The 14,581-nt window shown below is 36.4% G+C and overlaps 1 pseudogene; it reads left to right on the top strand.

Moving 5' to 3' along the window:
- The first annotated feature begins 2,329 nt into the window (after nucleotides 1-2,329).
- On the top strand, nucleotides 2,330-2,694 carry LOC113628507 (ATP synthase subunit g, mitochondrial pseudogene; annotated as a pseudogene).
- Nucleotides 2,695-14,581: the final 11,887 nt, after the last annotated feature.

Below are 14,581 nucleotides of genomic sequence, written 5' to 3'. Positions count from 1 at the left end.
AGATTTAAGTTTCGCGTGGAATTGCATTTCAGTGACACGAGGAACCACTATTTAAGTGCTTATTATCTGTGAAATTAAGTTTTAAAATAGTCTGAGAATTTTAAACTTCAAACAACATTACAATTAATATTGCACAGAATGCTTTTTCCTTTCTTTTTAGTCACCATGGGAGCAAATACGTTAATAAATATATTTTGATTTGCAAAAAGGTTGCATTACTAATAATTTGAATGACTGCAACTAAGATCCTAAAAAGGACCCTTTTCCTTGAAAGTTAGGCAAAGAAAGAACAAATATTAATCCAACATTGCTTTTCTCTCATGAAGTCTTCCTCACTTTTCTCAGCATCTGGCAGTAAAAATGCAAAACTCATAGATTTACTTGTATCACTATTGAAAGTATTTTGAGAAGTCTTTGGAAATACTGTGTCTTTTTAGAGACTCAGACTCAAGGTAAACATTTAAAGCACAATCAATCAATCAATGTCTGAATTAAATAATGTTTCTTAAATGTAACTGATAATACATTCAATATACTAACCACGAAATAGGAAAGCTTCTGCAGGCACTGATTTTGTTAGTGAAGTTAACTTTTACACTTACGTCTCAAAGGTATCTGCAGGCCAAATTCAGAAATTCTATTTGCATATTCCACTGAAGATTAACTAGCCTGTCACAGATCTGAAAAGCAGAAGAGAGAACAGATCATTAATATCATTAGCATAATATATTGTTTATGAAAACCCCAAAGAAGGGAAATATTAAAAAAACTGGAAAGCTCAGCACAGAAATTAGAAAGAAGTGTTTGTGTTTGAATAGAAGAAAATTTGTTATAGTTTGCTAGTCAAAACAACAAAGGGAAACAACGAAGGTAATTCAGAGAGCCAGTAGACGTTATTTGGGGAGAACCAGAATACTAAAAGAAATGAGTCTTGATAGTCACATTACTGCTGCTCTTCCTAAATGGTACTGTATCCTCATATATTTTATACACTTGTTGGAGAAGACTTTGAAACATTAATTTGTGCCGTAGTAAAATTATATTATGTAAAGTGCTTTAAATGCTAAAGCTTAGTATGATTAAGCAATACTGAAACTATTGTGATGCTATAGAAAATGAGTGAACTTATCCTCAATAAAAGGAACCAAGAGCTTCAATTATCTGCCCACAGACTGTAATTTGAGTTTGTGTATGCAGGCTTATAAAAAGGATTTAAAAAGAAAATTTGTTTAGGAATTTTCAGCAGTGTTCATGACCACTTAACTTCCATTTAAGTTTCCCAGGACTTATAGTAAGTCATGTATGATCTCAGTCATCCTCTCAAAAAAAAAAAAAAAAAAAAACCTATCCTTCACATCTTTATTTATGCTCTGTTTTACAGATTTCAGACTCTTAAGGAGAAAAGAACTAAATTCACCATTTGGTTGTTCAAATCATTAATTCTTCATATCACCCAAGTAATGTGTGCCTGAATCCTTTTCACATCTCCAAATCTTATCTGATCATCAAAACCCAGTTCTATCCCTCTTGCAAGAAGTGTTCTAATGTGTCCTTAACAAAAATTTCTTTTTGAAATTTTTATTACATTGATATCTGTAACATACATATTAGCTTTTAATGGTAACCTATTTATCATCATCTGAATCTCCCATTTGTGTCTATTCTGTCTCCTTGTAAACCATGTAAGTAATTTTAAGACAAATGTCATGCCTTCTGTTTTTGTACCCTTTTTTGCGTACTGGGCACAGAGTAAGAGACCAAAAATATGTGTTGATATATCGGACAATGATTCTTCTTTCATTTACATAAAGTTTAAGACACCTTGAAACTAAATAACAAGCTCAGAATCTTTACATTTCAGCACTAATTTGTGATCTATTTTCAATGACTCTCATTATTCTCAGGAATTCCAAGGTTAAACTCAGAGATTATTATTTTATTTATTTATTTATTTTTGGCTGTGTTGGGTCTTCATTGCTGCATGCGGGCTTCCTCTAGTTGGGGCTACTCGACTGGGGCAAGCTGGGGCTACTCTTCATTGAGGTGCATGGGCTACTCATTGCGGTGGCTTCTCTTGCTGCGGAGCACAGGCTCTAGGTGCGTGGGCTTCCATAGTTGTGGCACGCGGGCTCAGTAGTTTTGGTGCATGGGCTTAGTTGCTCCGCAGCATGTGGGATCTTCCCCGACCAGGGTTCGAACCCGTGTCCCCTGCATTGGCAGGCGGATTCTTAACCACTGCGCCACCAGGGAAGTCTCTTAGATTATTTTTTTAAAATATTGCAAAATTGCTTGTGGGCATATCTATCAACAGTAAGAAAGGAGAGGTGTCATTCAGCCGGCCAGTCGGTGCGACGGGCTTTCCGTCCTAGAACCATGGCCCAGTTTGCCCGTAACCTCGCGGAGAAGGCCCCGGCGCTGGTCAGCGCTGCTGTGACTCACTCGAAGCCTCGATTGGCCACATTTTGGCACTGTGCCAAGGTTGAGCTGGTTCCTCCAATCCCTGCTGAGATCCCTACAACTATTCAGATCTTGAAAAAAATTATCAATAGTGCTCAAACTGGTAGCTTCAAACAGCTTACAGTTAAGGAAGCTTTACTGAATGGTTTGGTGGCCACTGAGGTGTGGATGTGGTTTTATATTGGCGAGATCATAGACAAGCGTGGCATCATTGGCTATAATGTTTGAAGACCAATCTTTGTTATTTGGGTGTTCTTGGACCATGTGTGAGCAGACTGCTATTTGAATAAAATAAGACAATGCGTCAAAATCAAAAAAAACAAAACAAAACTGTGCTCAACTAGAGCAACTTGAGAAGAAAGTTTGTTCAGGGGCCTGTTGAAATGTGCGCACTCCACCTATGTTACCTTCTTCTCAGCGGATCACATTAGGTTCAGTGGGGTGCTTTGCATAGTGGCAAATTTGTTAAGAGGGAACTATATTTCTCATAACTTACAAAAGTAAATGGTACAATATTTTAGAGATGGAAGGAAGGCAGATGCCATGACTGCTTGAAGGTTATCATGGTTAGATTCATGACACGACATGACAAACAGCCGCAGGGCTGCTCCCCACGTCCCAGCTGGTCCTCTCTCCCTCTGCTCTGTACACAGTGCTGGCTGTGGACTGCCAGCCCTGCAGAATAAGAGCAGCACGGCCCCATCACTAAATGCTGGGTAGTGTAACAGCAGTCACCATAGCTTCCCGTAGACTGTCCCAAATCGGCAACACCAACACTGGGCTTCTCAGATTGACTAAGTCAATGGCAACTCTGATCATCTAGTTCTCATGTTCAGAACTTCACTATCTGAATTCTTCCTACAACTATGGAAGTTTTAATGTCTCTACTACATCCCTGAAACAGATTATATTTTCTAAAGATGACCACAATGATCACTCCCATTCTACACGATCTCACAAGGTGACTCTTGATTCAGACATGCCTCACATCAAGTACTGGGATTTATTCTTCACCCTCATGTCTTGAATCTGGGAAGACACCTGAGACAACTTCAAGCAATAGAGTGTGGGGGTGATGGTGCTATATTATTTCAGAGGCAGATCATCGTACTGAGAGGTACTTTCTTTTTTTTTTTTTAATTGGAATATAGTTGCTTTACAATTTATACTAGTTTCTGCTGTACAGCAAAGTGAATCAGCTATACATATACATATATCCCCTCTTTTCTGGATTTCTTCCCATCTAGGTTACCACAGAGCACTGAGTAGAGTTCCCTGTGCTATACAGTAGGTTCTCACTAGTTATCTATTTTATACATAGTAGTGTATATATGTCAATCACAATCTCCCAATTCATCCTACCTCCTCTTTCCCCACCTTGGTGTCCATACATTTGTCTGAGCAGTACTTTCACCTTGCTTTCTCAGGAAGCTCACTCTTGGAACACACCCATGAGCCCAGGAGCCTCACAGAGGCCCATCTAACTCATCAGCTGTTAAAGAACTTATGATGTCTCTTCAACATGCTATCATCTTTTTCAAAGTCTAAAATATTTCTTTATGCAACTAGAGATTATAATAGTGAAATAAGTCAGGAAGAAAAAGACAAATACCATATGATATCACTTATATGTGGAATCTAAAATATGACACAAATGAACCTATCTATGAAACAGAAACAGAATCACAGCCACAGAGAACAGACTGGTGGTTGCCAAGGGGGACGGGGTTGGAGGAGGGATGGAGTGGGAAGTTGGGCTTAGCAGATGTAAACTTTTATATGTAGAATGGATAAACAACAAAGTCCTACTGTATAGCACAGAGAACTATATTCAATATCCTATGATAAACCATAATGGAAAACAATATAAAAAAATATATAAAATATATATGTGTGTGTGTATAACTGAATCATTTTGCTGGACAGCAGTAATTAATACAACATTGTAAAAGAACTATGTTTCAATAAAAAGATTTATGATCAAGTGAATTTTATCATTACAAAGCATTTATCAAGTACATCTAACTTAAAATTACCTTATAAATATTTCACTGTCAGCACAATTCCTACACCACTAGAACAAAGAATTCTGCTTTGCATTCCTCAAAGAGCATTCATTCATTTCATATATGCAGCAGCTTCAACCCACAGATGATCATTCTGAGTAGCTGTGAAAAAAATAAGAAGTGCAAAGTTCTCAGGTTTATGTGATAAATCCTTGACATATCTTTTGTCCTCAGGATTCATAACACAATCTAGTGGGTTATTTAATGGGAAAAATATGTATAGAAATAAAAATAAACTTTAAAATAATAATCTTAATATTATAATTGCAATATGTAGAAACTCTTCATTTGAAAGAGTAAATCATCCTTATAAATATTTGCTAGACTAGAAGGCATTAAATAGATGCTTGTGTATTTTTTTAAGCAGTGCTTTTCAATCTCATATTCTTTGAATCTTTTTTTTTTCACAGTTACTATGCAATGATTCATTAATTCCTATAACCACCATAGAACCTGTTTTGGCGTTCTGTGTTTCAGAATTCTTAATGCATTAGTAAAGAATTTTCTGCCCTGAGATGTATTTGATCTTGGGTCGATCTAACAAAAGTCAAATTTCACAATGAGGCAGATACTTTATAGTCAAATGTATTAGTAGTAGTCGGGTTTCTTCAGAGAAACTGAACCAATAGCATATTGGGGGAGAGAGAGAGAGGGAGAGAAAATATTAACTTTAAGAAACTGGCTCATGTGATTGTGGGGCTGGCATGTCCAAAACCCACAGGGAAGGCCAGCAGACTGGAAATTCCTGCAGCAGTCTGTGTTGTAGTCTCAAGTCCAAGACACCATGGAGGCAGAATTCCTTCCCCTTCAGGGGACCTCAGTCTTTTCTCTTAAAGCTTTCCATAGATGGTGTGAAGCCCTCCCACTTTATGGAAGGTAATCTGCTTTACTCAAAGTCTATGATTTAAATGTCAATCACATTTAACAAATGTCTTCACAGCAACACCTAGACTGGTGTTTGACCAAACAACTGTGCACCATAGCCTAGCCGAGTTGACATAAAATTAACCTTCACACCAGGTAAAGCTGAGTCTCTAAATTTTTATTTTATCTTATTTTAGAATGAATTTAGCTATGTAAAAATAAGAGAAGCACATTACACAAGTACAGAAAAGTCAAAATTAATACAGAAAAATATAAGAAAATGTGCATTACTTGAATGGGTTCAATTAAATTTGCAATTGTTATACAAACTACGAATTTTTAAACTTATGTTTACCATATAAAATTGAAGTAAAGCTAAGGGATTGTTTTATAGCAAAGTATTTTTTATCTAACATTATTCAAAAATATTACTTCTTTAAACTTCCTTTGTGGAAAAAAATATGAACTGCATGAAAAATTTGAAATAATATTTTTTTATCTGCATTTAAATTTTAGCCAGAATTGAGTAACTCCTTGCTATTAAAGAAACTCCCATAGGGCTGCCTCACATATTAGTTCCTTTTCCTGGAGAACTCTTGCCTAGGTATCTACTTGCCTGACTCTTCTTCAATCTCCAGTTTTTTTAAATTTTATTTACTTTTTATTGAAGTATAGTTGATTTATAATGTAGTGCCAATCTCTGCTGTACAGCGAAGTGACTCAGTTATACACATATAGACATTCTTTTTTTAAATCTTCTTTTCCATTATGGTTTATCACAGGATATTGAATATACTTCCCTGTGCTATACAGTAGGACCTTGTTGTTTATCCATTCTATATATAATAGTTTACATCTGCTAAGCCCAAACTCCCCGTCCTTCCCTCCCCCTTGGCAACCACAAGTCCATTTTCTATGTCTGTGAGTCTGTTTCTGTTTTGTAGATAGGTTCACTTGTGTCATATTTTAGATTCCACATATAAGTGATATCATATGTTATTTGTGTTTCTCTTTCTGACTTCCGTTAGTATGAGAATCTCTAGTTGCATCCATGTTGCTGCAAATGGCATTATTTCATTCTTTTTTATGGCTGAGTAGTATTCCATTATATATATGTATCATATCTTCTTTATCCATTCATCTATCGATGGACATTTAGGTTGTTTCCATGTTTTGGCTACTGTAAATAGTGCTGCTATGAACGTAAGGGTGCATGTATCTTTCTTCAATCTCCAGTTTTAATTACAATTCTCACAGAGGTTTTATGAGATCAATAATTATAATGTATCCCCAATACTATTTATAATTTTAAAAAATTACTGCTTTATATATTCTTGACATACTCTTTCAATACATTTAAATCTATCTGAAATAATCAGATCAAACAATCAAATTGTTTAATTTTCTATTGTTGCCTCAAACCCCTGGAAAGTAATGAGACACCTAATAATACAAATTTAACAAATAAGTAAAGGAATGATCAAATGAATGAATAAATAATGCTATGTTATATGGAAATAATGTTCCATGGACTGCACGTTGATGGATGTTGTCTTCAAAAGGTGTATTAATTAGGCTTACCCTACCTTATAATATATAATTGTTTGAACACGATAAAAGTTTATTTTTTGTTCACATTAATTATTAAACAAATGAGCCTGATCAGTTCTCATCCAAGTGTTGATTCAGGTATTAGAATCCCTCTACCTTATGGTTCTGCTAGTCTCAACACATGACTTCCAAAATTATCAAGCTTGTCTGTATCAAGCCAGTGGAAGAGGAAGGAAGAAGTAGCAGAAGCTGGACCTTTACCTTTACATTGATCCAGAGCCAACAAACTTCACTTTAAGAACAATTCATAGGTTAAGATTTAGACACAAGGGAGGGGGATGCAGCCCCTTTCCTGCCACAACTTTGTACTGTGGAATACCCATGATTATCTTAAGTTCTGAAAATCTCTCTGCTATTACATTTTTTGAGTCATGACTTTTTTTTTTCTAGTTATATCTTTTTAAATTTTCTCTGTCAGGTTTACAAATGAAGTTGGTATGTAGCGTCCTAACCTTACTGTATCATGGTGTTTGGGGAGCACCCTCAGAGGCATTTATAGACAACATCTGACAAGACCTCAAAAGCATGATTTATTGTGTTAACCTCATTACTTTCTTTATACTATTTTTATTCATTTTATTTCTCATGTGTTCCGGTTTCTTCAAATGATGGAATAAAGTTCCACGCAGAACACATAAAGGAGACATAAAAATATATTAAAACATATATAAAATATGCAATGACATTTTTAAGGAGAAACAGATTTGAAAGGTAAATTTATTTTAAAAATTCATTTTTAAATATAAATGACTAAGAAAAGAGTTAGTTCTTGAGCATTTTTAATTTCTCTTTCTTTTTGATTCTGTGTGATTCTCACTGGTGAGTCTTGGTCTTCAGGCACCAAGACACTCTGGTGTGGGGAGTTTCCTGTTGGCCCAGTGGTTAGGATTCTGGGCTTTCACTGCTGTGGCCCAGGTTCGATTACTGGTCGGGGAACTGAGATTCTGCAAGCTGTGTGGTGTGGTAAAAAAAAAAGACACTCTGGTGTGACATAACTATATCCTTATTCTAGCCCCTTATTTCTTATTTCTAGTTAGGAAATTGTCCAATGCTCATTTTTAATTGTATGATGACATTTGCAGGATTAAAGAGGCAACCTAAATGTCTACCGACAGATGAATGGATAAAGAAGATGTGGTACATATATACAATGGAATTATTACTCAGCCACTAAAAAGAATGAAATAATGCCATTTGCAGCTACATGGATGGACCTGGAGATGATCATACTAAGGGAAGTCAGTCAGACAGAGAAAGACAAATATCATGTGATATCACTTATCTGTGGAATCTAAAAAAAAAATGATACAAATGATCCTATTTACAAAACAGAAATAGACTCAGAGACTTAGAGAAGGAATTTATGGTTACCGGGGGGAAGGATAGGGAGCAGGGATAGATTGGGAGTTTGGGATTGACATGTACACACTAGTATATTTTAAATGGATAACCAACAAGGACCTACTGTATAACACAGGGAACTCTGCTCAATAATCTGTAATAACCTAAATGGGAAAAGAATTTGAAAAAGAATAGATACTTGTATATGTATAACTCAATCACTTTACTGTACACCTGAAAATAACACTACATTGTTAATCAACTATACTCCAATATAAAAGAACAATTTAGGGCTTCCCTGGTGGCACAGTGGTTGAGAGTCCGCCTGCCAATTCAGGGGACAGGGGTTCGTGCCCCAGTCCGGGAAGATCCCACTTGCCGCGGAGCGGCTGGGCCCGTGAGCCATGGCCGCTGACCCTGCGCTCCACAACGGGAGAGACCACAACAGTGTGAGGCCCGCGTACCGCAAAAAAATAAAAAAGTAAAGTAAAAATTTTTAAAAAGATGTTTTACTGCCTTCAAACACCATCTAAAAATGTTTTTAGTTGCTTATAAGTTTTCAATATGGCATGTTGGGTCAATAAACAAGTAACTTAACTTTTGCTTTTCTCAATTTTCTCACCTCTAAAAGGGAATAAAATTAGCATTCTACCTCACAGGGTTCGTTTAATGATAAACTCGTAGTCTATGTAGAGCAATTAGTAGAGTGGTTAGTACTTTGTACAGTATACCATTTTACCATTTAAAATGACACACAATGTTTGATGGGCCTTTTTAATTGTGAAAATATTAGAGTCCACTTTTGTGGGTGGTGTTCTAATCCATTTACTAAGTAAATGGATTACTTTGATTTCATAACCACCTATAGAAGAGGAAACTGTAGCAACTTACTTTCATATTATTTTTTCCTGCACCCTAACTTAATGAACAATACTAGCAAGTGATTAGGAATGTTACTTAGTTTCACTTAAAGTAGAAAAAGGACCACAATGACATTATTCCACAAGTGTATGGAAGCTGCTAGGCCTTTGTGTTTGTATGATTATAAAGAGGTTAAAGGGCAATTATTTTCTCCTTCAAGTCTATATTCTACCTTTCTCTAGAAAGCTCTGTTTTCTTGAAATTTAGATTGAAATAATTCTTTACAAGTCTACCCAGAGCTGGCCAAAATGCAAAGTTTGAAGGCACAGTACTAAGACTGCTCTCATTTCTGACAGGTTTGGGGGTTTCCCCAAACCATGCTCATGTTCAATAATTCACTAGAAGGATTTACAGAACTCACTCAAAGGCATTATATGCACGACTATGGTTTATGACAGGGAAAGGATACAAATAGGAATCAGCCACAGGGAGAGATGCATAGTGCAGAATCTGAGAGCATTCCAAATCTGAAGCTTCTGTTGTCCTCAGGCAGCATTACCCTCCCAGACTCGTGGCAATATGCCATGAGTACTGCAAACCAACAATGTTCACCTGAGTCTTGATATCCAGAGTTTTTATTGGAGATTGATCATGTAGACATGATTGATTAATGGACTGATTGCCCACATAACTGAACTCAGTCTCTGGGTCCACTGATACTGCATGACCCAAAGCTCCTATCCAAAATCACGTGTTGGTCTTTCTGGCGTGGCCAGCCCCTACTCTGTGTTTACTGGATGTGGTCAGTCCTCAGCCAAACAAAGGCACGTGGCTCATATATGACATAGGTCACCTCTTAGAAGCCAAAGGGCAGAGTGTAGACCTCTCTTTGGACAAGGCCAAATCTCTACTATACAGTGTCATCAGTAAGAGACGGCTGATTGCCTGTGTATATGTCAACTTCTTTCCCTAAAAGAACTCTGTGCTTTACATTTAAAATGCCCAAGAGAGAAGACTGATTGCTTGGTTTGTCACTGTCATGTAGGTTGTGTGGAAATTTCACCTAAACCACTTCACCAAGAACTTCTAATTTACAATAAACAACAACTCTATGATTTTATTAAAATAATTATGGCATATAGATACACTATGTATTCATTTATTTGTCTAAAGGTAATAAAAGAAAATATTGATATATAAAGCAGGCAAAAGAGGAAACAGTCATTTAGAGTTTGACCATCAATTTTACTCCAATATCTATACCTTAACTTTTTGGTTCAAATCATGGTTTGTCCATATTTAATGATTTTCAGTGAATAGGAAAATACAGCTTTCATCAGTAATCCACTTTCATGTCTAACTTCTCTTTGAACCAGAAAGAGTTTTCTTATTCTTGATCCAAATTACTCTTGCTGAAATTCAAATGAATTTTCTGTATTCTGTTTTTAGCAGTCAGATCAAGCAATATATTGGAGAATGAAGGTAACACAAAGCATTACTACTCACCATTTCTCAAATATGTCAAAGACACTTTAAATTCTAATTATTTCCCCCCAGATTTTAGTCATTCCTCTCACCATGGGGTCATAGCAAATCTAATAAGAGATACAGAATGCAGGAAACTCTCAAAACTATTTAAAAAAATATGCTCCTCAGAAAAACTACATAAAAATAAGTTACTTGGACTGTATTTTTTAAGTTGCTCATTGCATATAACAGAAAAAATGTCTCCACACCTCACAACAGGGCATGAAACCAACCACAGGGTTATATCTTTTGCATCCTCAGTTTCTAGATTTTAGAAATGTTATGATTATGTTGCTAAGCAATGTGCAAATCAATGGCTCCTTGGGATTGTGTATCCTTTGGAAGAAGCTATATTTGACAGTTTGTTTATAATGCATTTTCCTAGATGCAAAATATCTGTAGCACGGCTAGAACACCTGCCCTTAGGGTCATCTAACTAAACTCACTGGAAACTTATCTTAGGGATGTTTATTTTCTAACTACATCATGTGATATATAATGTCAGCATGTTTGTACATATATATGTAATCATACTGTTTTTATTTAAACATTTATACTAGAGGTAAAATTTCTGAATTGTCTAGATGTCAAATTCCAAGTGATGTACAGGAAGAATGGCCGATACTTGTTACCTAACATAGGAATTCTACTTAACCATTGCTGTAATAGCCATAGAACCTTTCCAGCAACTCTTTGCTAAAGCCTTTCTTCTGCACAGTCAGGGCAACTTATCAATCATGGCAGCCTAATCTAGGTGGATAAACCTCTCAACATGTCCTAAAATTTCAGAGGTGCTCAAGAATCAAAATAACTCTTGTTAAATCCCAGAACTGAACCTTGTAGAAATTCATAATTGATGATCACTAGTATATTTTATTTGCTTATTCTTTTATGCATTCATGACTTCAAAAAAAAATCAGTGAATGCTAAGCACATGTTAGACAGAGTAATCTAAAGACAGATCCCATGTAACATGCTTCTTCAAGACACTTATATTAGACTTGTGTGGATCTATAAGCTAATAAGGGCAAAAGGCACCATGATTGCTTTGATAAAAATAAGACTGAGGTATTAGAATATGAAGGGAATCCTAAAATTTAAGAGGTGGAAAATGAGAGAAGGGCACAGAAGGATAAAAAGCTACTGAACATAGACAGAGAGGCATAAAGTGCTTTGCGTACACACAAAACTTACAGTGTGGCTGGAGGATAATTTAAGAAAGAAAAAAGCAAGTAGAAGAAAGGCCTCAAATGCCATGCCAAATGGCAGTGAGAGAAAGTCACAGACTTTGAGCTGGTTATTGAAAATATCAGTATTGAATTCAGAACAATTACATCAGTAATAACGTAAGTGATGAACTGGAGACAGAGGTGGTCAGGAAAGGCAAACTGGAGAGCAATCTGGAGATATTTGGAGATATGAAGTAACACGAATAAGTAATTTTAAAAAACTGGACTAAGTAGCCCTCTGTTTGGAAGGGAGAGAATAAAGAAGATGTATATTAAGAATGTGTAAATAAGAGAATTTGATTCTCAGAAATTATGACCAAGATATAATATTTCTGAATAGTTCTGAATGTTACTTCCTGGACCCCTGTTTTGGATGATAAATTACAAGCCAAAGTTAGGTATGTCACTTCTGGACTGGAGCATTTATTTAATTATCAACATAAAAACCTCTAATCTGTCTTTTCTTCTGGCTCATGAATAGCAATGCCTAAGTTACAGGCTGCTCCAAAAGCCAGTATTCCTGAGAAGCTAATGATTGGAGCACCTTGAAGACCTGCCACGGATCTGTAGCATGGGTAAGAAACTTTTGTAGTTCTAAGTGACCGATGTTTTCAAGTTGTTTATTACCCCAGCATAATATAGCCTGCTCTGACTGATTCAAAAGCCATTGGTGCAAAGAAAGACAAATAGACCAATAGACCAATATGGAGAGCTCACAGACAGATATATACACAGACACCCTGTCAATAGGGTACTCCACAAATCAACAAGAAAAGGAAGGATTGTTTGGTGTAGGAAAATAGACTGACTATATGGACGCATATAAAACTGGATCCCTACCTAAGACCATACAAAAATGGGAAATCTAGGCAGACTAAAGACCTCAATGTCAAATAAATGTTCAGCAAAAGAAATGTTGGAAAATTACTATGACCGAGAAAAAAAAAAGAGCTTCTTAAATAATACTTTCAAAGCATAACCCAAGAAGCAAAAAATTACCAATAAATTTGATAATCAACCAAAAACAACAAAAAAACCCTTTGCAATCCTGAAGCAAAAATAAACAAAGGACATGTCAGACCCTTTCCAGCAGAGAAAACCAAACAAGCTGACAAATAGAAGATGAGGTGCTTGAAATCATAGTTACCAGAGAAATGCACATAAAAGCACTAATGACTCATCACTTTAGTTCCACTGGAAAGCTGTGTAATGCCAACTGCTGGGCATGGACAAGCCCTCAGTCTTTGCTGGGGAAAGGCACACTGCTGAGAGCATGCTGGAGAGCAGTCTTCAGTTACTTAGTTAAATAAAATATACACAATCTGCTCCTGATCACGCATCCGGGGAAATTTTCACAAGATATTAATAGTTTAGAGGACAATGTAAACAGATATTCTTTGAAGGATCTTTCACAGAGATGGGACAATAAATGTGTAAACGTGGTGGATGTGCCCCATGGAGTACTGTGAGGCAGCTGGAAGCAACACATTAGAGAGAAACCTACGAACACGAATAATCTTAGAAATGTATTAATTACTTTTACTTTCTTAAATTTGTTTTTATAATTTTTTTTAACTGAATTTTTTTTTTTTTGGCCATGCTGCGCAGCATGTGGGATCTTAGTTCCCCGACCAGGGATCAAACCCATGCCCTAACCACTAGACCGCCAGGGAATTTTCCTGATTACTTTTTTTTTTTTTTTTTGGTGGTACGCGGGCCTCTCACTGTTGTGGCCTCTCCCGTTGCGGAGCACAGGCTCCGGACGCGCAGGCTCAGCGGCCATGGCTCACGGGCCCAGCCGCTCTGCGGCATGTGGGATCTTCCCGGACCGGGGCACGAACCCGTGTCCCCTGCATCAGCAGGCGGACTCTCAACCACTGCGCCACCAAGGAAGCCCTCCTGATTACTTTTAAAAAGATAACTAAATTATGCCATATAGTCCTATTTATGCATATTCAATGTCTGTGGACCAAGTAGTCATTTGAAAAAGAACACAACATAATAGACACAATAATAATAATAAATGCAGTATTAAGCACACGGACATGGTTGCCTATGTTGAGTGGGGAGTGTACAATGGGTGTCAGGTATAAGGATAAAGTGAATAAGCAAGTAAACAGAAAGGACGAAGAAGAGAAGATAGGTGTACGCTTCAAATGTTGACTATCTGCAAACTGTACCCTATAAGAAACAATAAGAAATGCCCTTTATTGGAATTAACATTCTGAGACTAGTTTTAATTATCTATATAAATCATCTAAGAGAAATAAAAATATGTTTTTATAATACATGACTGTGTTGCAGTTGTTATGGGCAAATCAGTTTGATTCAAGCCTTATCAGAATAATTTGCACACATGGATTCTAAATTGCTTCCAGGATTTAGTATGTACTTTCACAAGCATTTTAAACTCATCTGTGCATTGTAAAGTTGTTTTTTTCATATTTAAAACTAATACTTTGCTATGTCTAATCTGAGATTTTATTTAATTCCTCCTTTTCCCACTTATATCTTCTTATTCTGTCCATCTCTCAAAGCTTTGGGTCACCCGTTCTAACAGAAGATACATACCCTTGGTATTCAGGATGACACACATTTGCAGTAAAAATGTAACAAATATGAAAA

This window comes from Aethalodelphis obliquidens, unplaced genomic scaffold, assembly GCF_003676395.1.
Source record: "Aethalodelphis obliquidens isolate GAN/ISIS:26980383/991018 unplaced genomic scaffold, ASM367639v1 scaffold24, whole genome shotgun sequence".
NCBI lineage: Eukaryota > Metazoa > Chordata > Mammalia > Artiodactyla > Delphinidae > Aethalodelphis > Aethalodelphis obliquidens.
This window is presented reverse-complemented; position numbering and strand designations above follow the sequence as displayed.